This window comes from Oncorhynchus keta, chromosome 31 (assembly GCF_023373465.1).
Source record: "Oncorhynchus keta strain PuntledgeMale-10-30-2019 chromosome 31, Oket_V2, whole genome shotgun sequence".
NCBI classification, from domain to species: Eukaryota; Metazoa; Chordata; class Actinopteri; order Salmoniformes; family Salmonidae; genus Oncorhynchus; species Oncorhynchus keta.
The window spans coordinates 9,411,640-9,438,943 of NC_068451.1; the positions used below are offsets into that span (position 1 = coordinate 9,411,640).

Consider the following 27,304-nt stretch of genomic DNA (forward strand, 5'->3'; position numbering starts at 1 on the left):
CACTGTTTTGAGAAGTGAATGGCCGTAAATCAGCAGTCGATTGGATTATTTTCATAGGCACACTTGTCATTGGTAATATACCGCGCCAGAGCTCCATTCCATTCTACATTTCATTCTGCGGTTTTAGCCTACGGTTTTTCATTTCTGCTCAGATCAGTAATCTATGGAAATCTATGGAACTATGACATTTGCATGCTTGGGCGATTGTGTGCCAACATGGTAGTCCAATGTTTGGTAATTATTTTTAAGATTCAGTCAAATATAAAGATTATACACTATCACCAATCACAAAGATTTATTCAAAGAGAGAAACAAGTCTGATTCACCAGGAGAAGAGTGAAAGCATTTTGCAAGCACACACCATGTGAAATTGAGTTAAATTTAGTGTATTTCCTATTATTGTACAAAAAACACTTGATTTCGCTGTTTCATAATCACAGACAAACAATACTGTATATATATATAAAAAGGCACTACATACAACTATGATATGTCAATCAAAGACAATGTGCATAACCTTTTATGTCTGTTTCTGTGAACATTATATTCAGTGTGTATGTGTGCATGTTCATGTCAGCCACTCCTCTATGCAGCCTCTGAACACCGTCTCATTAGAATGCCAATAGCTGTGCTTCACTCCTGAGAGCACATACACAGCCAGGTCTCCACGAGCATGCAGTGTCTTCAGCACTATTCAAACGAGAGAGACAAAGAAGCACATAGTTACCCATCACATTATGACATGAACATTATCAATGATGGTAGATGATACCATTAAACTAACTTACTTCCTGGTTCCTCATCTCAACAATGGTCTCGTTAAAGTCATAAAATCCAAACTGATTGAAGAGAACAGAAATGGTTAGTCCAATAGGTATAGAGTGTCACTAGTGTCGAGCCCACGTCTCAGAGATGCAACCAATGTGTGTGTAAGAATGCAGGATATACAACGGGGCAATTAATTTAGTGTCAAATAATGGTGGTGATGGTGACCATGGATACCTGGACTCCCATGGTGTAATCACGCCATCATCTGGTCCTCCAATCAACACCAGCTTGTTGATACGCAGGAAGTTCTTCCTCCACTTTGATGATTAGAGAGAGAGAAACATGTATTTGTTTTGAGAGTTAGACTAACTAGGTCTCTCCACATTTTATAGAATTTAAAACTACTTAGGCCAACAGTGTCAGTAGGGCCAGACTGAATCTGAAGTTTTCTCAAATATATATATTCTGGGAAAGTATGTAAAGCCAAACTAAATTTGTTGCTACAAAATGTGTAGTTCTGTTCATTATGCAGACAAGGCAGTGTGAAAGGAGAAGTAAGGAACTTTGCTGGATATTTTGTCTCTCCCTTATCAGTCAATGATGACTAATCGAATCTAGGTTTTCAGTTTTGGATATTGAGATTTCTGCAGTAGGAATGCACTTCAGTACCTGTCATTTCCCTGTGTGGTCTCTCTCCATTCAGCAGGGCCAGATAATTGCCGCTCCTCAGGAAGCGTTCTCTTTGGTGTGGGTCTGGTAGGACAAAACATTTAAAAAAAGAACAGTTGTGAGCCTCTTTACTGTGCTCAGATACACATCTACAAACAAAAGTTCTGGTCCTCTATTTGTTCGACACCGAAGTTCCCCTTTAACTACCCAATTCTGTCTTACCATTCCAGAAATTTCAGATGGACCATTTCTGTCCCACTGAAGAGTAGCACACGTGAAAAACACGGGCCTTTAGATAGTGAGGAAAAAACAATGTCAGAATTTCTGTGTCTGTGGGAGAAGCACAACGAAAAGGCTAGTTAAATGTGTGTGGTGTGTGGAACATATAATGTGTTTGAAGTTTACATTCGGCTTGCAAAGTTTAACTTTTTATTTGAAATGTGAGACATTAATAGATTTTAGTTTTACTTTGTTTGTATGACAAAAATCAAAACTTCAATGTGTTAGAATTTGTTGGAGGAAATCATTGAAAAAAAGACCTATACATAGGCCTTGCTTGATAGAAAATTACTTATGAGAAGAAAGTGACCATCACTGACCTCCATACTGGCCAGCCTGTGGTGATGAGAGGGAGATGAAGGACTGGACATTATGGTCAGGAAGTGTAGAAATAAGTCCTCGACATATCAGACCACCTAGGAGAAGCAGGGGGAGACAACATTAAGCAGACAGAGCTATATCTCTATGTCTTGTTCCAAAAATGCTAAATAACTGAGATAGAGAGACCTTGTGAGAAGCAGATAAGATGGACGTCATGCTATGCCTCCTGCATGATTGGATAGAACGTATTTTTGAAGCCCTGCACCTGCACCCACAGTGGCGTCGGGCTGGCCATGTTATCATACAGATCTATCACTGACACATTGGTACCTGGATGGGCCTGTCAAAATAAGATACAAGAAAAAATGATGTACTTGAAACATGTTATCCTATCATATTATAACATACATTATAAACTGGGTGGTTCGAGCCCTGAATGCTGATTGGCTGAAAGCCATGGTATATCAGACGTTATACCACGGCTATGAATTAAAAATGTATTTTTACTGCTCTAATTACATTGGTAACCAGTTTATAATAGCAATAAGGCACCTCAGGGGTTTGTAGTATATTGCCAATATACCACGGGTAAGGTCTGTAATCCAGGCACTCCACATTGCTGTATCCAGGCACTCCACACTGCGTTGTTCATGAGAACAGCCCTTAGCCATGGTATATTGACCATATACCACACCCTCTCGGGCCTTATTGCTAAAGTATAATGATATGATGGGCCAATATTATAGGATGAAAACGTGTTTGCTCCTGGTATGGGGGAAATTATGGATGGATTACTTTTTTCTCTCTGGAGAATGTTTAACAGGACAATAGACATGTTTTTAGAGGAATGTGTTATGTTACATTTGTATCACAGGTGCACTAAAACAGGATCTTATAAAATTTTCTCTTCATGTGAAACTTCATACTTTGAAACTTCATACTCTTCATAATTTTTGCCTTTTTAGTGCTTTTATTTATGGAAACATGTTGTAATATTTATATTTATTATTGGAGTTTTGATGGCCCAAAAAACATATGTTATCACTCATAGACTGTATAAAGTATAAGGAATTGTTTAGGGCCGTGAACAATGATGACCGGTTTGTACCCAAGCGTGTCGGCCAGGTTAACTCCACATAAGAGCAGCAGAATGTTGATGTCCAACGATGCTCTCATTTTCAATTAAACCACCGAAAAATAAAGTTTGATTCCTTCAGCGTGCAGGAGATAATAATTGGTTACATAACCCTAGCATAATTGCATTACCCGATAAATGTAAGTTCCAGTCTACTATGTTTACCTACTTTCATTATTACACATCTGTGTGGTGGGGTTCACGGAAGAACACACCCCTTTTCCCTCTATCATCTTATTTCATTGTCAGGCGCATGCAAGCCTCACTTGATTTTGAGTGTTTGGTGTCATCAATTTAGTTCACTGTAATTCAATGGTCACGACACGCACATGGAAGGATGTTTACACTTTCCAGTCTGTGCCTAAATTCCACTCACAAAAGGATTAGACGGGAAATAATGTAAATGGATATAGATTAGACAGGTCTTTAACCATTGAGTGTAATGCAAAATGCCTCATCAACTATTAACGATGACCGATGTACATAGCGGGAAGAATATGTTTATAATGCAGGCTCTTCATTCAGATGCAGATGTGCCATCATTTGGACAAACAAATTGCACTGTTCTGATTGGGTTGTTCAGTACACCAGCCACCAGGGGGCAAAATGCAGAATCCTACCAGATACTTATTGAAACTCCGTAATTCCGCTTCCAGTTGTTGCAACCATGGATGGAGAAATTAGCTAGCAAGAAGTTGTGGATATGTTTAGCTTAATAGGTGTCATTGTAACCAACAGGATTGTTGTTAGTAATGAGAGGGCTAATTTGAACTTCACTCGTTAGTTAAACGTCCACACATTAGTCAGGCGTGAAGCAAATGAACCTAAACTGACAAAGTTTTTGCTAAACTTGCTAGCTGTTGCGTGTTGTGCTGTTTCATATATCACCCCATGTTCATGGCGGTTTAAAAACAAGGTAATGTGGCTCGCTGGCTACCTATCTATGTTATGAATAGTTTCCTCTTCAGCTCGTCAAAGAGAAAATAAAGGAGGGAAAGAAAAGCTACAGGGCTTTCACTTGGAAAGTTCCTACTAATGCTCATCCAGCGGATCTTTTCCGTTTTACAATTAAGCAGTACCGCACGAGGTGGTGTGGTATTGGCCAATATTCCACCGGTAAGGGCTGTTCACCCGCACGACAGTGTACGACGCAACGCGGAGTGCCTTTACAGCCCTTTGCCGTGGTATATTGGCCATATACCACAAAACCCCCGAGGTGCCTTATTGCTATAAACTGGTTACCAACGTAATTAGAGTATTAAAAATAAATGTTTTGTCATACCTGTGGTATATGGTCTTATAAAAATATTTTACTGCTCTAATTACATTGGTAACCAGTTTATAATACCTTTAAGGCACCTTGGGGGTTTGTGGAATATGGCCAATATACCATGGGTAAGGGCTGTATCCAGCCACATCGCATTGCTTCGTTCCATAAGAACAGCCCTTAGCCATGATATATTTGCCATATACCACACCCCCTCCTTCCTAATTGATTAAATATACCCTTGTGTAGCATAGGAATCTTGCTGTGGCAGCCATTCCCTGCTACATCGTCACCATTGCTATAGAAGTTCCCCATTTATATGACATTTTATATACCTAGCACAGGAGGTTGGTGGCACCGTAATTTGGTAGAATGGGCTTGTGGTAATGACTGGAGTGGGATAAGCAATTATTATGAGCCATTTTTCCCTCAGCAGTCTCCTATGATACCTAGTACTATGCAACTCTCTGTGTACATCTATACCGTAGCTAACTGATTTTGTCTCCCTATTAGTAAAAATGGCAAACCTAGAGCAATGGGTGAGCGACAGTCTGCACGACATCCTCGGCCTTAGTGACAGATATGTCGCCCAGTTCATGATCGGCTCTGCGCGTAAATCCTTGAGCGCTCAAGACTTTGTGGCCCACCTCAAGTCGACGGGCACCATCGGCATTAATCAGAGAGTGATCGCCTTTGCACAGGAACTATATGAAAAGGTCAAATGATTTGCTTTCTTTGTATTGAACTGCATGCTTGTTTCTTATTTTGACCGTGGTTATTATGACCATCTAGTAATGACTTTCCGTCTATGTGTTTCAGATTCCTCGTAAACAAGTCGTTGAAAAGCCAGCCGGAGCGATAGAGCGACGTGTCATGGAGATTGAGAGGAAGAATCGAAATTACACCCTACTGTCGGACAGCGAGAGTGACGGAGAGGCGGTGAGGGAGAAGGAGAAGAAGAAAAGTAAAGACCGAGGCGATAAGAGGAAGCACCTCAGGACAAGGGAGGAGAGTCAATCATCTAGTGAAGAGGAGACCCGTAAAAGGTAATCAACCTTGAAAGGGGTTTCATGTTGCTTGCTTGTGACACATTCTACCAGCTTTCCTCTCTCTTGTTGCTTTTTAGCTAAATGTTGACAGCTGTATTTGACTTGTATGGACTTCAGGGAGACAGGATGCAGCTTCTGGAGTCTATGGTCTCATGAACTGAATTGCAACCATAAATACATTACAACAATGAAGCCAATTACCCTAGAATATTTTGATTGTTTTCATGCTGTGTAGTCTCCATTTTTCAGCTGCTACTCCTCTGTGGCTTCAATGTCTGCTTGAACAAGCCTCCACTTAGATTGTGTGGTTGGAGTTTCTAAAAGGCCTTTCATCTTTCTCACTAGTAAGCTGGGCCATGGCGACCAGAAGTCCAGTAAGAAGGATGAAGAGGAGGAGGAGTGGGAGAAGGAAGAGAGAGAACGCGTACTGGATCTGGAAGAGAGGGATGCCTTTGCCGAACGAATGAAACTGAAGGACAAAGACAAGACGAGGAACATCATGGAGAGAACGGACAAGAAGGTGGGATTGACTATCAATGACGCAATCCGGCCCAGTCTATTTGACTTACTAGTGTACTTGTAGTTGTAGGTGTGTTTTGTTTGTTGGCTAAATGTTTTTCCATGACTTTTTCACCAGGGCTAAGAGGAGGCTCAGAAAAGACTAAAGATGGCAGAGGAGGATCACAAGAAAATCGTGAGCACATTATTAAAATGCCCAGTAACTATTATCATATAATCGTCTAGGTATAAAAAAGGTATATATAAAAAAAAAACACAGTAGAAATATAATTAATAGAACAGGGAAAGCCCCTGAGACTCATTATATGCCAATGGTCACCACCTATCTTTTCCTCTTTTCTATAGCTTCCAGAGTTGAGGAAGGAGTCTCGCAGGAACTACCTGTCCAAGAGAGAGGCTGAGAAGCTGGAAGACCTGGAGGCTGAGATAGCCGACGAGGAGTACCTGTTCTCCACGGACGCGCTGACGGAGAGGGAGCGGAAGGAGCTGGAGTACAAGCGCAACCTCAGAGACATGGCCAAGGACTACAAGAAAGCCGGCGCCAAGGAGAAGGAGGAGAGTAAGAACAGATACTACATGCCGGAGGAGAAGAGGAGTAAAGTAAGGAGGAGATAGTTGGCTGCCAATGGTCCTGCCATGGATAGCCAGTACTCTTGTTGAAATGGAGATATGTAAAACACTAGGATCCGGGGCTTGATTATATATATATATCTCGCTCACTCTCTATTTCCCTCTTCCTCTATCCCTCCCTCTATCTCCGACCCTCTCTCTCTCTTTCCGTCTCTCCAGGATATTCCTCAGAGGGACATGGAGCTGGAGTTGGAGATGCCCATGGAGGGTGGAGGAGAGCAGGGTCGCTGGGAGGAGGAGAGGTTGAAGACCGCCTCACTCAGCTTCGGGGCCAAGAAGGAGAGGGAGAAAGGGTTGAAGGCAGAAAGAGAGAAGTACCAGTTGATCCTGGAGGAGGACGAGACGATCAACTTTGTCAGCAGTGCCGTCAGCATGAAGGGAACCCAGGATGAGAAGGTGGGTTGACACTAAGTTTTATCGTTAAAGGGTTTATCTCTGATAGATTGCAAGGAATAGAGCTATAATTATGGATATTTTGTCTGAAGGCTGGTTGAACAAAATGTTGCAATAATTCAAATTCAGAAAATATTTTACTTTCCAAGCATAACCCGTCGCAATCAACCAATACACACCTGAGCTTCTGTAGCATTTCAAACTGTGCAAATGACACATTTCCATGTCACCATGAACAATAAAGTACAATTGTAATGATGCCTTCATCTCTGTATGCTGTGTGTCTCCAGGAGCAGGAGCAGGCAGCCCTGTCCCAGGCAGAGGTCCAGAAGCAGTCCATCCAGGAGGTGAAACGCAGCCTGCCCGTTTTCCCCTACAGAGAGCCCTGCTCCTGGCCATCCAGCAGCACCAGATCCTGGTCATCGAGGGAGAGACAGGCTCCGGCAAGACCACCCAGATCCCACAGTTCCTCATGGAGTCTGTGGGTACACATTATTCAAGGGGCCATGTCCATAAATGTTATTATGGGCACATATCAAAGAGGTCAGAAAAAGCAAAAGCAGAAGACACATTTTCCATTGGACATTTTGTGTACGTTTGACAAAGTCATCTTGACTCTTCAATGTTTTGTCACTGTTTTTACTTAAAAAAAAAAAAAAATTGTATTCTTCCACCCTGATCTATTTGTGGCATTATAGTTTTCTGTGTATGTTAGCTTTGTTGACCTGTGGTCTGGCTTTACATCTGCTAGGGATACAATGATAGAGGCATGAAGATTGGGTGTACCCAGCCCCGTAGAGTGGCAGCCATGTCCGTAGCAGCCAGGGTGGCACAAGAAGTGGGCGTCAAGCTGGGCAACGAGGTGAAAATGGCACAACCACTCTCTCGCGCTCTCTCACTCGGATGAAGCACACGTAATTCTTACTGTATATGGTAGAAAACACAAACTCACCTTATTTGTCCAACCAACCCTTTCTTCCCCAGGTAGGCTACAGTATCCGTTTTGAGGACTGTACGTCGGAGAGGACAGTACTCAAATACATGACTGACGGGATGCTGCTCAGGGAGTTCCTCACAGAGCCTGATCTGGCCAGCTACAGGTACCACTATATTCCCCATCTGTGCTTCTCTTTAGACATGTTTTCCATATGTAGAGGTTTATGTTTAAAAGTGGTGTATTATGAAATGAAATAATCCCCTGCCATATTGTTTATAGTCAGTATGACAGGATAACAATACACGATCAACGATCCCTTCCTCTCTCTCAGTGTGGTCATCATCGATGAGGCTCACGAGCGGACGCTGCACACAGACATCCTGTTTGGCCTGATCAAGGACATTGCCCGGTTCCGTCCGGACTTGAAGGTGCTGGTGGCCAGCGCCACACTGGACACAGAGCGCTTCTCCTGCTTCTTCGATGACGCCCCTGGCTTCAGAATCCCCGGCAGGAGGTTCCCTGTGGACATCTTTTACACTAAGGTGCCGCTACTGACAATCTGTTTAGTGGAATGGCCTCAGGACAAAAGATTGCATCCCCATTCTCCAACCTTCTCCCAAAGTGCGCATGGAAACTCCCTCCGGTCAATGTTTAAACCGATCTAGAGCCTTTAAATCTGTGACAGGAAGTGAATAAGTGCACTCTTTGAGGCAAGGCGGAAGAAATGGAATAATGTAAATACCTTTAGAATGTGAATAATTTCACTCGTGAAAAGTGCTGGATGATGCTAATGTACGTCAAAGATGTAGGCCAATTATCTGTTCTTCTGTTGTACTCTATCCTCTCTGGTATGGTTTGTTTACGACTTCCCTCTCTCTCAGGCTCCTGAGGCAGACTAACTGGAGGCCTGTGTTGTGTCGGTGTTACAGATCCACGTCACACAGCCCCCCGGAGACTGTCTGGTCTTCCTCACTGGACAGGTCTGACACACTCGCGCCTTGACCCCTCACTTCAACGCTGACGTTCACATTACGTCAGCTATTACGTCACATCTGCTCTCGCTCAACGTCAGATCCTACATCAGTCACTACACATTAGCTATTACGTCACATCTGCTCTCGCTCAACGTCAGATCCTACATCAGTCACTACACATTAGCTACTACGTCACGTCACATCTGCTCTCGCTCAACGTCAGATCCTACATCAGTCACTACACATTAGCTACTACGTCACGTCACATCTGCTCTCGCTCAACGTCAGATCCTACATCAGTCACTATACATTAGCTATTACGTCACATCTGCTCTCGCTCAACGTCAGATCCTACATCAGTCACTATACATTAGCTAATACGTCACGTCACATCTGCTCTAACTCAACGTCAGATCCTACATCAGTCACTACACATTAGCTATTAGGTCGCATCTGCTCTCGCTCAACATCAGATCCTACATCAGTCACTACACATTAGCTATTAGGTCGCATCTGCTCTCGCTCAACGTCAGATCCTACATCAGTCACTATACATTAGCTATTACGTCACGTTACATCTGCTCTCACTCAACATCAGATCCTACATCAGTCACTACACATTAGCTATTACGTCACGTTACATCTGCTCTCACTCAACATCAGATCCTACATCAGTCACTACACATTAGCTATTAGGTCGCATCTGCTCTCGCTCAACGTCAGATCCTACATCAGTCACTATACATTAGCTATTACGTCACGTTACATCTGCTCTCACTCAACATCAGATCCTACATCAGTCACTACACATTAGCTACTACGTCACGTTACATCTGCTCTCACTCAACGTCAGATCCTACATCGGTCACTACACATTAGCTATTACGTCACGTCACATCTGCTCTCGCTCAACGTCAGATCCTACATCGGTCACTACACATTTGCTAGGCCTACTACAAATCACACTACATCTACTAAATCACACTACATCTGCTAAATCACACTACATCTGCTAAATCACACTACATCTGCTAAATCACACTACATCAGCAACCATCTTAAGTCTATTCATTCTGTATGTGACTCTTTAATGTGTAGGGTGCCGTCTTTCAGATACGGGTGTTAAACGGGTGTCCTGACTCTGTGGTCACTAAAAGATCCCCTGGCACTTATCGTAAGAGTAGGGGTGGTAACCCTGGTGTCCTGGCTAAATTCCCGATCTAGCCCTCATACCGTCATGGCCACCTAATAATCCCCAGCTTCCAATTGGCTCATTCATCTCTCCTCCCCTGTAACTTTCCCCCAGGTCATTGCTGTAAATGAGAATGTGTTTTCAGTCAACTTACCAGGTAAAATAAATACATGACACATACATTTCTGCCTAGGTGTCTGTCCTTACCGCTCTCCTGTCTCTCTCTATTTCCACAGGAGGAGATTGAGACTTGCTGTGAGCTGCTGCAGGAGAGATGCAGGCGTCTGGGCTCTAAGATATCTGAGCTTTTGGTGCTTCCCATCTACGCCAACCTACCTTCCGACATGCAGGCCAAGATCTTCAGCCCCACACCACCTGGCTCACGCAAGGTGAGAGGACCTCTTCTGTCCATTTAAACTTGTGCCACTAGGGGGTGCTCAAGGACCACTTTGGAAATATGTTTTATCCTCTGTGATCAAATAATGTTAGAAAATATGTATGCATTATTTTCCTTACCCAAATGGAAATCCAACCCAACTGAAGGAGATGGCTGCCGTTTTAACGATTCCGTAACCAATTGTGTGTGTTTTTTTCTGCATTTTATTTGTGACTTAATTTGTACATTATGTATTTTTTTAAATTATGTTTGTTTTTACGCGTTTTATTTGTAACTTAATTTGTACATTATGTACTTTTTTTATTATGTTTGTTTTTACGCGTTTTATTTGTAACTTAATTTGTACATTATGTACTTTTTTTATTATGTTTGTTTTTACGCGTTTTATTTGTAACCTAATTTGTACATAATGTTTCTACCACCATGTCTTATGACCGAAAAGAGCTTCTTGATATCAGGGCAGAGATTACTCATCCCATACTGGAGGAATTCTTCTTCAACGAGTCAGTCGGGAAGGATTTACTCCAGACACCCGACAAGGCCCTCGTCCCTGTCATTCGCAGGAGGAAAAAACAGAAATATTGTGGACTACGGTGCGGGTGCCTTGTAAAGATCCGTTACCGAGAGGGTAATCGACCTTTACAATCGGTCCTATTAGCCAACGAACAATCAATCGATAATAAAATAGACGAACTACGAGCACGTATATCCTACCAAAGAGACAAAGAGACTGTAATATCTTATGTTTCACCGAGTCGTGGCTGAACAACGACATGATTAACATACAGCTGGAGGGTTTAAGCTTTTTTCGGCAGGATAGAACAGCAGCCTCTGGTAAGACAAGGGACAACGGTCTATCTATATTTGTAAACAGCTGGTGCATGAAATCAAAGGAAGTCTCAAGGTTTTGCTCGCCTGAGGTAGAGTATCTCATGATAAGCTGTAGACCTCACTATTTACCAAGAGAGTTTACATCTATATTTTTTTTAGCTGTCTATATACCACCGCAGACCGATACTGACACTAAGACTGCACTCAATGAGCTGTGTACGGCCATAAGCAAACAGGAGAACGCACATCCAGAGGCGGCGCTCCTAGTGACCGGGGACTTTAATGCAGGGAAACTCAAATCAGTTTTACCTAATTTCTATTAACATGTTAAATGTGCAACCAGAGGGGAAAAAACTCTAGACCACCTTTACCCCACACATACAGACGCGTACAAAGCTCTCCCTCGTCCTCCATTGGGCAAATCTGACCACAATTCTATCCTCTTGATTCCTGCTTACAAGCAAAAACTAAAGCAGGAAGCACCAGTGACTCGGTCAATAAAAAAGTGGTCAGATGAAGCAGAAGCTAAGCTACAGGACTGATTTGCTAGCACAGACTGGAATATGTTCTGGATGGCATTGAGGAGTACACCACATCAGTCACCGGCTTCATCAATAAGTGCATCGATGATGTCATCCCCACAGTGACCGTACGTACATACCCCAATCAGAAGCCATGGATTACAGGCAACATCCGCACTGAGCTAAAGGGTAGAGCTGCCGCTTTCAAGGAGCGGGACTCTAACCCGGAAGCTTATAAGAAATCCCACTATGTTCTCCAATGAACCATCAAACAGGCAACTCGTCAATACAGGACTAAGATTGAATCGTACTACACCGGCTCCGACACTCGTCGGATGTGGCAGGGCTTGCAGACTATTACAGACTACAAAGGGAAGCACAGTCGAGAGTTGACCAGTGACACAAACCTACCAGACGAGCTAAATTACTTCGATGCTCGCTTCGAGGCAAGTAACACTGATACATGCGTGAGAGCACCAGCTGTTCCAGACGACTGTGTGATCACGCTCTCCGTAGCCGATGTGAGTAAGACCTTTAAACAGGTCAACATTCACAAGACCGCAGGGCCAGACGGATTACCACGACGTGTACTCCGATCATGCGCTGACCAACCAACTGGAAAGTGTCTTTACTGACATTTTCAACCTCTCCCTGTCCGAATCTGTAATACCAAAATGTTTCAAGCAGACCACCATAGTCCCTGTGCCCAAGACCACTAAGGTAACCTGCCTAAATGACTACCGACCCATAGCATTCATGTCAGTATCCATGAAGTGCTTTGAAAGGATGGTCATGGCTCACATCAACACCATTTGCGTACCGCCCCAACAGATCCACAGATGATGCAAATCTCTATTGTACTCAACACTGCCCTTTCCCACCTGGACAAAAGGAACACCTATGTGAGTATGCTATTCATTGATTACAGCTCAGCGTTCAACACCATTGTGCCCTCAAAGCTCATCACTAAGCTAAGTACACTGGGACTAAACACCTCCCTCTGCAACTGGATCAAGTCAAGGTCCAAATAGCTTCTTAACAGCTTCTACCCCCAAGCCATAAAGCTCCTGAACATCTAATCCAAGGGCAACCCAGACCACTCTTTTACGCTGCTGCTACTCTGTTTATAATCTATGCATAGTCACTTTAACGCTACCTACATGTGCATATTACCTCAATTACCTCACTAACCGGTGCCCCCGCACATTGACTCTGTACCGGTACCCCCTGTATATAGCCTCACTTTTTATTTTACTGATGCTGTTTAATTATTTGTTAATTTTATTTTCTGTTTTCTACTTATCTTTTTTTAATAAAAAAAGTGTTTTTTTAACTTAAAGCAGGGCTTCTAAGTAAGCATTTCACTGTACACCTGTTGTATTCGGTGCATATGAATATATGCCATTTAGCAGACGCTTTTATCCAAAGCGACTTACAGTCATGTGTGCATACATTCTACGTATGGGTGGTCCCGGGGATCGAACCCACTACCCTGGCGTTACAAGCGCCATGCTCTACCAACTGAGCTACAGAAGGACCATATGACAAATATAATTTGATTTGATCACTTAAGACATCATTCTTCAGAATCCTGCCTCCGTGTTTCTCATTCTCTTGTGGATGTTCTGTATAAACACATTATCTGATGTACAAAGTGTCCTCTCTCTGTTTCCTTAGGTGGTGGTGGCCACTATAAGATTGCAGAAACCTCTCTAACCATCGATGGGATCATATATGTCATAGATCCAGGTTTCTGCAAGCAGAAGAGCTATAACGCCCGCACCGGGATGGAGTCTCTGATCGTCACGCCTTGCTCACGGGTAACACGCTAGCTTTGGTTTTTAAACGATGTGACTCTTTTCGGGGTTATTGTACCGGGGTTGTGGAAGGTGCCTCTTGCCAGTATTTCAAACACCCGTTTCTTTGACTGTCTTTTTGTAGATTTTGTTTTTAGTTCTCTGGACAACATTCTGACCATTTTGCTGACTCCATCTGTGTTTTGATTCACCACAGGCCTCAGCCCATCAGCGAGCAGGTCGTGCAGGCAGAGTGGCTGCTGGGAAGTGTTTCCGTCTCTACACTGCGTGGGCGTTTAAACACGAGATGGAGGAGTCCACCGTGCCCGAGATCCAGCGAACCAACCTGGGCAACGTAGTGCTACTGCTCAAGAGCTTGGGTATGGAACAAATGCTTTATGGAACTAAATCATGTTACAGTGATAAGTCAGAAAACAACAACAACAACAATCCACTTAAGTATAGTCTGTAGTTCACTATTATGAGTTTGACTTACTTGACTTATTAGTTTGAGCTCCTAGTGGAGCGAATGGCCTGGGCCTCATTATGATTGTCTTAAACCCAGGTGTCGATTTGTTTTTACATTAGAGTATTCTTTCCTGACAGGAATTAATGACCTCATCCACTTTGACTTCATGGACCCGCCCCCTCACGAGACCCTGGTGCTAGCTCTGGAGCAGCTGTACGCACTGGGTGCACTCAACCACCTCGGAGAGCTCACCAAGGTAACTAACGCCTGACTGTCTATCAAAACAACGGCACCATTCCAATACTTTTATATCGCATTGTCACCGTTCCCTCCTCCTTTCCTTGTTAAATCAGTTGAATAAGAAAAAGGCTTCTTACAACTATCCCATCTCAATTTAATGTTGGAAATAAGACCTGTAGTGATCCTGATGTTATCTCATGTGAATGGAATAACTGTTTTGTGAATGTGGGTTCCTCTCGGTCAATGAAAATCAAAAACATACGTGAAGGAACATTTCCCTTCTCTGCGTTAGTTTGATCCACCTGGTGTAATGGAGGTGATTGGTAACTTAAAGAAATCAGCAGCAATTAATGATAAGGTGCCTTTTTGGTGAAATCAGTGTCTTCCTCCGTTATTGAGCCTCTAAACGTATATCTTACTTCACCAAATCAATGCAAACTGGTATTGTTCCTAAAGATTTGAAAATGTCCAAAGTTGTCCCCCTCTATAAGATCCAAGATCTTTTACAAATTATTGCACAATATCTGTACTACCATGTTTTTCTAAAATCCTAGAGAAACTGGTGTATAAAAGCATGTTGAATGTTAAACCAACACTGTATTATATATAAGCACCAATATGTTTTTTTGTAAAAAATGTTTAAAAAAAACTACTTGATTTGGCTCTTTTATAACTTGAGGATAAAATATCTACAGCCCTGAAGAACAAGGAATACGCTCTTAGCATCTTTCTAGATTTATCCAAAGCGTTTGAAACAGTTGATCATGACATATCACTTGCTAAATTGTTTTCATGATTATACATGTGGCTATATAATTCCGTATATGATAGAGAACAAGTTGTATATGCAAATGGTTGTGCATCTCCCGTACTTCCCATTCTTTTTGCTGAGGATACCAACTTATCAGACAAGAATTTTGATTCAATTATCAACGAAGCCAACTCAGGCATGGGCAAATTTTCAGAATATCCAGATAATTTGTTTGTCTTTAAATTATTTTAAAAAAAAAGGGCTTCATTGTATTTACTGGTAAGAATAAGAAATATTTTTAAAAGAGCCAGAATCACAATTGGTGGGAATGAAATGGACCAGGTTTCATTTACTAAATTCCTAGGTGTTCGAGTTGATGAGAAGTTGTCCTGGAAAAATCATATTCACTTTGTGTGCAGCAAAGTGAAGTCCTTTGGTGTCATCAGAGAGATAAGTGATTTGGGTCATCAGGCTTGCTTCCTAACACTATACTATAGCTTCATTTACCCATATCTCATTTACTTCAATTATCATTTACTTCAGCATTAATATACTCAAATGATGCACCGTCGTCTACAAATATACATACCTCCCAGACAACTTACCTAAACCCTTCAATTGTTTTACAATTTTAATTGAACCTTTTATTTAACTAGGCAAGTCAGTTAAGAACAAATTCTTATTTACAATGCCTGGATTCGAACCAGGGCCTCTTGCACTGCCTTACACCGCTGCGCCACTCGGGAGCCCAAATTAATTCAGGTTAATTGCCAAATCACTGCGATAACCTTTACCCTCCCACTGCCGCACCTCACATAGTCAATTCTCTAGCCGATACAGAGGTTTCATATTCTGGAATTCCTATCTTCACATTGCCAAAACATCATCATCCCTCAATAACTTCAAGCGTAGATTAGGGGTCAGCCCGATGAACCAAACTACCCAGTAGTCTACTCCTTGTAGCCTAACACCCACTCTTACACACATACACATACAGTGGGGCAAAAAGTATTTAGTCAGCCAACAATTGTGCAAGTTCTCCCACTTAAAAAGATGAGAGAGGCCTGTAATTTTCATCATAGGTACAAATCAAATCAAATCAAATGTTATTTGTCACATACACATGGTTATAGCAGATGTTAATGCGAGTGTAGCGAAATGCTTGCGCTTCTACTTCCGACAATGCAGTAATAACCAACAAGTAATCTAACTAACAATTACAAAACTACTGTCTTATACACAGTGTAAGGGGATAAAGAATATGTACATAAAGATATATGAATGAGTGATGGTACAGAGCAGCATAGGCAAGATACAGTAGATGGTATCGAGTACAGTATATACATATGAGATGAGTATGTAAACAAAGTGGCATAGTTAAAGTGGCTAGTGATACATGTATTACATAAGGATGCAGTAGGTGATATAGAGTACAGTATATACGTATGCATATGAGATGAATAATGTAGGGTATGTAAACATTATGTTAGGTAGCATTGTTTAAAGTGGCTAGTGATATATTTTACATAATTTCCCATCAATTCCCATTATTAAAGTGGCTGGAGTTGTGTCAGTGTGTTGGCAGCAGTCACTCAATGTTAGTGGTGGCTGTTTAACAGTCATGTTGGCCTTGAGATAGAAGCTGTTTTTCAGTCTCTCGGTCCCAGCTTTGATGCACCTGTACTGACCTCACCTTCTGGATGATAGCGGGGTGAACAGGCAGTGGCTCGGGTGGTTGTTGTCCTTGATGATCTTTATGGCCTTCCTGTAACATCGGGTGGTGTAGGTGTCCTGGAGGGCAGGTAGTTTGCCCCCGGTGATGCGTTGTGCAGACCTCACTACCCTCTGGAGAGCCTTACGGTTGTGGGCGGAACAGTTGCCGTACCAGGCGGTGATACAGCCCGCCGGGATGCTCTCGATTGTGCATCTGTAGAAGTGTGTGAGTGCTTTTGGTGACAAGCCGAATTTCTTCAGCCTCCTGAGGTTGAAGAGGCGCTGCTGCGCCTTCTTCACGATGCTGTCTGTGTGAGTGGACCAATTCAGTTTGTCTGTGATGTGTATGCCGAGGAACTTAAAACTTACTACCCTCTCCACTACTGTTCCATCGATGTGGATAGGGGGGTGTTCCCTCTGCTGTTTCCTGAAGTCCACAATCATCTCCTTAGTTTTGTTGACGTTGAGTGTGAGGTTATTTTCCTGACACCACACTCCGAGGGCCCTCACCTCCTCCCTGTAGGCCGTCTCGTCTATGACAGACAAAATGAGAGAAAAAAATCCAGAAAATCACATTGTAGGATTTTTAATGAATTTATTTGCAAAATATAGTGGAAAATAAGTATTTGGTCACCTACAAACAAGCAAGATTTCTGGCTCTCACAGACCTGTAACTTCTTCTTTAAGAGGCTCCTCTTTCCTCCACTCGTTACCTGTATTAATGGCACCTATTTGAACTTGTTATCAGTATAAAAGACACCTGTCCACAACCTCAAACAGTGACACTCCAAACTCCACTATGGCCAAGACCAAAGAGCTGTCAAAGGACACCAGAAACAAAATTGTAGACCTGCACCAGGCTGGGAAGACTGAATCTGCAATAGGTAAGCAGCTTGGTTTGAAGAAATCAACTGTGGGAGCAATTATTAGAAAATGGAAGACATACAAGACCACTGATAATCTTCCTCGATCTGGGGCTCCACGCAAGATCTCACCCCGTGGGGTCAAAATGATCACAAGAATGGTGAGCAAAAATCCCAGAACCACACGGGGGGACCTAGTGAATGACCTGCAGAGAGCTGGGACCAAAGTAACAAAGCCTACCATCAGTAACACACTACGCCGCCAGGGACTCAAATCCTGCAGTGCCAGACGTGTCCCCCTGCTTAAGCCAGTACATGTCCAGGCCCGTCTGAAGTTTGCTAGAGAGCATTTGGATGATCCAGAAGAAGATTGGGAGAATGTCATATGGTCAGATGAAACCAAAATATAACTTTTTGGTAAAAACTCAACTCGTCGTGTTTGGAGGACAAAGAATACTGAGTTGCATCCAAAGAACACCATACCTACTGTGAAGCATGGGGGTGGAAACATCATTTTTCTGCAAAGGGACCAGGATGACTGATCCGTGTAAAGGAAAGAATGAATGGGGCCATGTATCGTGAGATTTGAGTGAAAACCTCCTTCCATCAGCAAGGGCATTGAAGATGAAACGTGGCAGGGTCTTTCAGCATGACAATGATCCCAAACACACCGCCCAGGCAACGAAGGAGTGGCTTCGTAAGAAGCATTTCAAGGTCCTGGAGTGGCCTAGCCAGTCTCCAGATCTCAACCCCATAGAAAATCTTTGGAGGGAGTTGAAAGTCCATGTTGCCCAGCAACAGCCCCAAAACATCACTGCTCTAGAGGAGATCTGAATGGAGGAATGGGCCAAAATACCAGCAACAGTGTGTGAAAACCTTGTGAAGACTTACAGAAAACGTTTGACCTCTGTCATTGCCAACAAAGGGTATATAACAAAGTATTGAGATAAACTTTTGTTGTTGACGAAATACTTATTTTCCACCATAATTTGCAAATAAATTCATTAAAAATCTTACAATGTGATATTCTGGATTTTTCTTTCTAATTTTGTCTGTCATAGTTGAAGTGTACCTATGATGAAAATTACAGGCCTCATATTTTTAAGTGGCAGAACTTCCCAATTGGTGGCTGACTAAATACTTTTTTGCCCCACTGTACACATACAATCAAACATGTTTTTTCTTGTATACTGAGTATATTATGTACAGTTATAGTTAGTATACTTTGTTTAACTGATTGAACACACTTTTTTTGTACTTATATTTGTGTATTGGTTTTTGTGATGTGGTTTTTATCTGTACTGTTTTGTCTTTCCATTTATTCTTTGGTGCGAATAAATATAACCTAAAAAGTGAAAATGACCTTTGGGAATTAAGGAAGGCTATATAAAAGGGCAAATAGATTCCATCACCATTAGACAGGTGAATGAACATATTGGCTTCTAATACCTTAGAAAGGTGACTATTTGATGTGAAAGGTCATGTAATGTGTGTTGTGTTCCAGTTGGGCCGCAGGATGGCTGAGCTGCCGGTGGACCCTATGCTGAGCAAGATGATCCTGGCCTCAGAACAGTGAGTCTCTATGGCAATCTTTCCTCAGAACAGTGAGTCTCTATTGTAATCCTGCCTCAGAACAGTGAGTCTCTATGGCAATCCTGGTACTTGCCTGGAACACATGATCATCTTGGAATTCATTATTCTTATTGTTCTGTTACCTTGCTCATCTTTCCCCTTTCTCTATCTTTCCCCCTCACTCAATACTATTGAGTGCCAATTATTCAACAGGACATGAAATACCTTTTGTTTTTCACTGAACATTTCCATCTTCCTCTGTCTCTCTAGGTATAAGTGTTCTGAGGAGGTGTTGACCATTGCTGCTATGCTGTCTGTGAACAACTCCATCTTCTACCGGCCCAAAGACAAGGTGGTTCACGCTGACAACGCCAGGCAGAACTTTGTGGTCCCCGGGGAGAGCATATGGTGCTGCTCAACGTCTACACACAGGTCAAGAGGATTGGGTTTGATAGTTAGGATAAAGATGTGATACTACCTCACTTTGTTGTTTTCACTTGTTTCATATAAGGTTTCAGGGTAGCAGTTCTGGGTCATATTCATTTGGCACCAACTGTAAAAAAAAAAATATATACAAAAATAAAAACGGACTGAAACATGGAGGGACTACCTGAACGTGTCCAATAAGAACTGCATTTTCGTTTTTCTGTTGGAAACCATTTTACCATGGTAATGCCCTAATGCAGGAGAAGGCATCTAGGTTCAGCAGCGGGCTGATTTTTGTCGGAGCAGCGGGTCGGGGGGCCGGAACATAATTATTTGTACACTGCAAATTGAAAACAAGTAAGCACAAAAAGAGGTCGTATTCGAAAATAATAATTTCATACCTTGATTACATTGAGGCACGATCACATGACTCCTTTTTAAAATTATTTGTGGGAATACTTGGGAACAGATTATCTATATTTAACTCTTGACCAAAAACTAAAATCCTAAAAAAAACGTTAAATAGTTGGGGGCTGAAAAGCCCCCCCTGTTTTGTCCTGATTTTGGAGCAAAACTCAAAGTTCTATGTCAGGGTTTCCCAAACTTGGTCCTCGGGACCCCAAGGTTTTTGCCCAAGCACTACACAGCTGATTCAAGTAATTAACTAATCATCAAGCTTTGATCATTTGAATGAGCTGTGTAGCGTTAGGGCAAAAGGCAAAAAAAACGAAACGCGTTTGGGAAACGCTGTTCTATGTTTTGTTTTCAGTCTGTGATATTGACTGCCTCATTTGTCCCTCAGTGGCTGGAGAGTGGCTACTCCACCCAGTGGTGCTATGAGAACTTCATCCAGTTCCGCTCCATGAAGCGGGCGCGGGATGTCAGGGAGCAGCTGGAGGGCCTGATGGACAGGATCGAGGTGGAGGTGTGCAGCTCAGGCGGCGACATTGTTCCCATCCGCAAGGTCGGTGTGACTGTGAATGCACCTTAACCTCATGACAATGAACACACTATAAAATCGCTTAATCTTGTAAACCATTCATTTTTTAAAAACACCCTCCTAGAGCCTAGACCAGTGTTTCCCAACCCCAGTCCTTGGGTACCCCCTCCCCACAAACAGCACACCTGATTCAACTTGTTAACTAAACATCAAGCCCTCCATGTTGAATCAGGTGCTTTTGTCTAGTGCTACAACTAAAAGTGTGCTGTTGGGGGTACTGGAGGACCGGAGCTGGGAAACACTGGCCTAGACCACTTTGTTCCACTTCTAATTTGCTGTGTTACCTGACACCAAGCTCTTTGTTACATGTGTAGCCAATGTGTGAATATGCTTCACACGACATCTGTGTGCTTGCCCCTTTAAACCAGTGACTGTGCAAATTTAGCAGCAGATCTGAGGGATTGAATGGAACCCTTTATAGGTGATGGGATTAGTTTTTGTCTGCTCATGAAAACAGTTCTTAAATCATGCCGGTTGTTAAATCATGCCGGTTGGAGAGGCAGGTTGAGTTCACTTCATATGCATCTGAATGGACACTCTGCTTTCCCAATTCCCAACTTCATCATCATAGTCCATCCTCCAGTGAAACTGCTACACAAGGACTCCCCAAAAGGCAATCCGTGGGTTATTTTAATTGGAAACCCAAGTAATTAAAAATAATTACATATATATTATATATTGTTTTAATAATTTTAATAATTTTGAAAAGACTATTAAATCACCAGGAAATAATTTCAAAGTGATTTTAATTCTGGAAATGTGTTCCCAAGTATTCCCACGCATAAATAGATTGTATGAAATCAAGGTTTGAAAGGACTCTGTTTTTGTCAAATACTAAATCTGTTTGGGATTTTTGCCATCAATTGTCAGTGTACAAATGATTTATTTAATAACACATGATTTATTACAAATTATTTATTTATAAATATGTCGTCGTCCCCCACACCATCCACTCAAAGAAAAATTGGCCCACGGCTGAATGTAATTGGGGACCCCTGTGCTAACCCCTTTCCCCATTTCAGTAACACCATCACCACTCACTCTCTCACAGCGTGCACACATACATTCACTCATACATCCGCTTTGTCCCTCTCACTGATACTTCATTTAAAAATATGTATTTTGACCTCAAATGGACAACCATGTAAAATAAAGGTGAAATAAATAGAAAGGATCTCTCTCAGGCAGTGACGGCGGGGTACTTCTACCACACAGCGCGGCTTAGCAAGGGGGGCTACAAGACGGTGAAGCACCAGCAGACAGTCTACGTCCACCCCAACAGCTCCCTGTTCGAGGAGTAGCCCCGTTGGCTCATCTACCACGAGCTGGTCTTCACTACCAAGGAGTTCATGAGACAGGTCTTTGATCAGTACTAGTAGACTTGTGGTCATGTTTGTGTGTATGCTTCTCCGTGTGAGACAGATCTGGAGTCAGATGGAATCAATCCACCACCGTGAAGGACAAAGTAAAACTTTCGGGGAGAGTTGTTGCTGTCTTGCCACTGTTGTTGTTATTATTATTATTATTATTATTATTATTATTATTATTATTATTATTATTATATCAAGTGACTCCAGGTAGCATTGTCTTTGTATACAGTATTATATACAATGCCTTCAAAAAGTATTCAGACCCCTTGACTTTTTCCACATTTTGTTAACGTTACAGCCTTATTCTAAAATTGATCAAATAAATACAAATTCTCAGAAATCTACACACAATACCCCATAATGATAAAGCGAGAACAGGTTTTGATACATTTTAGCAAATTTAAAAAATAACCAACAGAAATACCTTACTTACATAAGTATTCGGACCCTTTGCTATGAGACCCGAAATTGAGCTTGGGTGCATCCTGTTTCCATTGATCATCCTTGAGATGTTTCAACAACTTGATTGGAGTCCACCTGTGGTAAATTCAATTGATTGGACATGATTTGGAAAGGCACACACCTGTCTATATAAGGTTCCACAGTTGACAGTGCATGTCAGAGCAAAAACCAAGCCATGAGGTCGAAGGAATTGTCCTTAGAGCTCCGAGACAGGATTGTGTCGAGGCACAGATCTGGAGAAGGATACCAAATAAGGTCTGCAGCATTGAAGGTCCCCAAGAACACAGTGGCCTCCATCATTCTTAAATGGAAGAAGTTTGGAACCACCAAGACTCTTCCTAGAGACTTGTCGGGATCGAGACAAAGATGAAAGGAGCAAAGTACAGAGAGATCCTTGATGAAAACCTACTCCAGAGCGCTCAGGACCTCAGACTGGGGTGAAGGTTCATCTTCCAACAGGACAACGACCTGGCTTCGGGACAAGTCTCTGAATGTCCTAGAGTGGCCCAACCAGTGCCCGGACTTGAACCTGATCGAACATCTCTGGAAGGACTTGAAAATAACTGTGCAGCAACGCTCCCCATCCAACCCAGAGGATCTGCAGAGATGAATGAAAGAAACTCTCCAAATACAGGTGTGCCAAGCTTGTAGCATCATACCCAAGAAGACTCAATGCAGTAATCGCTGCCAAAGTTCGCCTCACAAGTCTTCAACTGGCAGCTTCATAAAATAGTACCCGCAAAACACCAGTCTCAATGTCAACAGTGAAGAGGAGACTCCGGATGCTGGGCTTCAAGGCAGAGTTCCTCTGTCCAGTGTCTGTGTTCTTTAACCCATGTCATATTTTATTTTTATTGGCGAGTCTGAGATATGGCTTTTTCTTTGCAACTCTGCCTAGGAGGCCGGCATTCTGGAGTCGCCTCTTCACTGTTGAAGTTGAGACTGGTGTTTTGTGGGTACTATTTAATGAAGCTGCCAGTTGAGGACTTGTGAGGCGTCTGTTTCTCAAACTAGACACTAATGTACTTCTTCTCTTGCTCAGTTGTGCACCCGGGCCTCCCACTCCTCTTTCTTTTCTGGTTAGGGCCAGTTTGCTCTGTTCTGTGAAGGGAGTAGTACACATATTTTATTCAATACCAATCAAACGTTTGGACACCTGCTCATTCAAGGGTTTTTATTTATTTGTACTATTTTTTACATTGTATAATAATAATGAAGACATCAAAACTATGAAATAACACATATGGAATCATGTAGTTCCCACATATGCTCAGCACCATTTATCTGCTTTTCCTTCATTCTGCTGTCCAACTCATCTCAAACCTTTTCATTTGGGTTGAGGTTAGGTGATTGTGGAGGCCAGGTAATCTGATCCATCACTCTTTTTCTTGGTAAAATAGCCCTTACACAGCCTGGAGGTGTGTTGGGTCATTGTCTTGTTGAAAAACTAATGATAGTCCCACTAAGCACAAACCAGATGTGATGGAGTATCGCTGCAGAATGCTATGGTAGCATTGCTGCAGAATGCTATGGTAGCCATGCTGGTTAATTGTGCCTTGAATTTTAAATAAATCACCAGCAAAGCACCATCACACCACCACCTCCATGCTTCATGGTGGGAACCACACATGCGGAAATCATCCGTTCACCTTCTCTGCATCTCACATGGCGGTTGGAACCAAAAAGCTCAAATTTGGACTCATCAAACCTAAGGACAGATTTCCACCTGTCTAATGTCCATTGCTCGTGTTTTTTGGCCTAAGCAAGTCTCTTTTTCTTATTGGTGTCCTTTATTAGTGGTTTCTTTGCAGCAATTTGACCATGAAGTCCTGATTCACATAGTCTCCTCTGAACAGTTGGTGTTGAGATGTGTCTTGAACTCTGTGAAGCATTTATTTGGGCTGCAATTTCTGAGGCTGTTAACTCTAAAGACCTTATCCTCTGCAGCAGAGGTAACTCTGGGTCTTCCTTTCCTGTGGCGGTCCTCATGAGAGCCAGTTGTCATAGCGCTTGATGATTTTTGTGACTGCACTTAATGAAACTTTAAAAGTTCTTGACATTTTCCGGGTTGACTGACTGTCATGTCTGAAAGTAATGATGGACGGTCGTTTTTCTCTGCTTATTTGAGCTGTTCTTTCCATAACATGAACTTGGTCTTTTACCAAATAGGGCTATCTTCTGTACGTTGTCACAACACAAGTGATTGGCTCAAACGCATTCAGATGGAAAGAACTCCCACAAATAGCATTTTAACAAGGCACACCTGTTAATTGAAATGCATTCCAGGTGACTACCTCGTGAAGCTGGTTGAGAGAATGCCAAGCCGTGTGCAAAGCTGTCATCAAGTCAAAGGGTGGCTACTTTGAAGAATGACAAATATTAAATATATTTGGATTTGTTTAACACTTATTTTGTTTACTACATGATTCCATATGTTATTTCATAGTTTTTATGTATTCAATATTATTCTACAATGTAGAAAATAGTTTAAAAAATCAACAACAAAAAAAGGAAAAACCCTGGAATGAGTAGGTGTGTCCAAACCTTTGACTGGTACTGTAAATGAGCAAAAAGTTCTAAACCTGGTTTTGTTTTATCATTGTGGTGTAGTGTGTGTAGATTGAGGGTAAAAAATACAACATTTTAATACATTTCAGATTAAGGCTGTAACGTAACACAATGTGTAAAAAGTCAATGGTTCTGAATACTTTCCGAAGGCGCTGGGACAGAATGGCAGACGGAATACGATTGAAGAGGCTGTGCCGTTATTCTTACATTACTTTGAATGAATGTTAATATATTTTCCCCCTTTATTTTAACTTCTTTCTCTGCCTCTCAAGGTGATTGAGATAGACAGCAGCTGGCTGCTGGAGGTGGCTCCCCACTACTACAAGAACAAGGAGCTGGAGGACAGCAGCAGTAAGAAGATGCCTCGCAAACAGGGCAAGGCCAAGGAAGAGCTGGGCTAAGGACAGGAACTAGAAAATACTTTCTCCCCTCAGAGATAAGACAGCCAAGCAGGGCTGCCATAAGGAACAGATTATTATTTTTTTTAAACTTTTGAGGCCCTTGAGCCAAAAAAAAAGGTACTGGATAAAAACTTGCATGGTTGTGGGCTTATTCATCATAAACCACCTATTGGAGCTAGACGAGCTTGATGATAAGGAAATGTTATGCACTTGGACTGTCAGTTTCCTGTGTCTGGTATGATGCAGGGTCCAGGGTGAAGTTTCCCCAAGGGTACAGATCCTCCCCATGTCCTAACCATTAGGGGGGAGATGCAAAACTGACCCAATTATCAGCATCTAGGTGTAACTTCACCCTGCTCCATGATGCAGAAACAAGCAGCAAGACAGATGAAAACAAATGGCTACTGCTTTGTATGTAATGGCCAATGACCAGCAGAGAGTTAGCATATTTACTTTCCCTAAATAGTTCACTTTTTTTGCCCAATGTCTGGATGTTGTTGGGGTTGTAAATGTATTTTCTTGTCCCAATTACACCTAACAGATGGACAGCCAACAATTCTGTGTGTATTTGACTCCAGTATGGTTGCACTATCTCTTTCATTTTCTATTGGAATAAACTTTTTACAGGCACTTGCTTTGTCCTGCTTAGGCGCTAAGTGTTTGTTTTTGTTAACATGGGAGTGTCTGACAGTTTACAAAAGTTGCCTGTCCCCATTATTCATTAACCGTATGATAGCCCATACATAGAATTAGCTACTTCTAGTCTTTGATTTCCCTGTATGAGGAAGTTCAGAGTATCAGGGCTATATTTAGGTTGCTGCTTTGCTTGTTTGAATGGCACAGGATAATGTGTTTTTTTTACCAGTATCATGTAAATCCTGGGATCAGGGTTTGTTAGTTGAAGTGTGTGTTTTATGGGTTGTTTGGATTTTCTGGGATCAGCCAATGGATACAACCAAATTCAAACAACTGAAGCGTGATGGGATCTCAGGATGATGTGCACATCATTAGTTTGACTATAGTGGCTTCAAGAATGTTTTCAACTGAATTAAATTAGCAAATCATTCAACACTAATAATCTGGTTGATGTTCATTGGACTTTTAAACCTAATGTCATAGAAACCACAGAAAATTCCTCTGCTGCTGTTAGTGGGTTGTTTCTATTATCTGTTAAGTTTGCTAAATGAAATGAGAAATCCAGATTACATGCACTTCTATGGCTGATTCTTCAACCCTTTCAACATTAGTTTACCTAAATGGGCTTTGTGAATGAAATTATTTGCACATTTTTAGTTCTGGGTGAGTTTTGGGTGGATCCTGTTTGTCATGTCATTATGGTAAACCTGCATGTGAAGCTTTAGTCTGATGCCACAAAAACACTTTAGGTATGACAAGTACGCATCATGACATGAGCTGCAGTGCAGTGGACAGTTAGGTGTACTGCTTCAAGAGTCGAGTGGAGTTTTCCGTGCAGCCGAACACTTCCCTGACCCCACAGCAGACAAGGAAACGAACACATTCCACATTGTAGTCTGTAGAATGTCAAAACGTTCATTTGGAATGGGGGATTTAAAGTAAGATGATAAACAACTGTAGTGGCCATTGGAGATAAATGAGCATCAAGGACATGTTAATACAGTTTACGCAAAGATTGACGTGTCGTGAAAACTTCAAATGTTTACACACACAGACATGGAAAACACTATCTGGCAGCGGTACCCAGACTACCCACATTACAGTTCTACAGGTTCCAGAAACTATGTACAAATACACACAATGAGATACAAAAGC

The 27,304-nt window shown here is 42.1% G+C and overlaps 2 pseudogenes; one reads left to right on the plus strand and one right to left on the minus strand.

The window, feature by feature from the left end:
• Window positions 1-370: 370 nt before the first annotated feature.
• Window positions 371-3,213, minus strand: LOC118364125 (lysosomal thioesterase PPT2-A-like; annotated as a pseudogene).
• Window positions 3,214-3,832: 619 nt separating this feature from the next.
• Window positions 3,833-26,143, plus strand: LOC118364353 (pre-mRNA-splicing factor ATP-dependent RNA helicase DHX16-like; annotated as a pseudogene).
• Window positions 26,144-27,304: the final 1,161 nt, after the last annotated feature.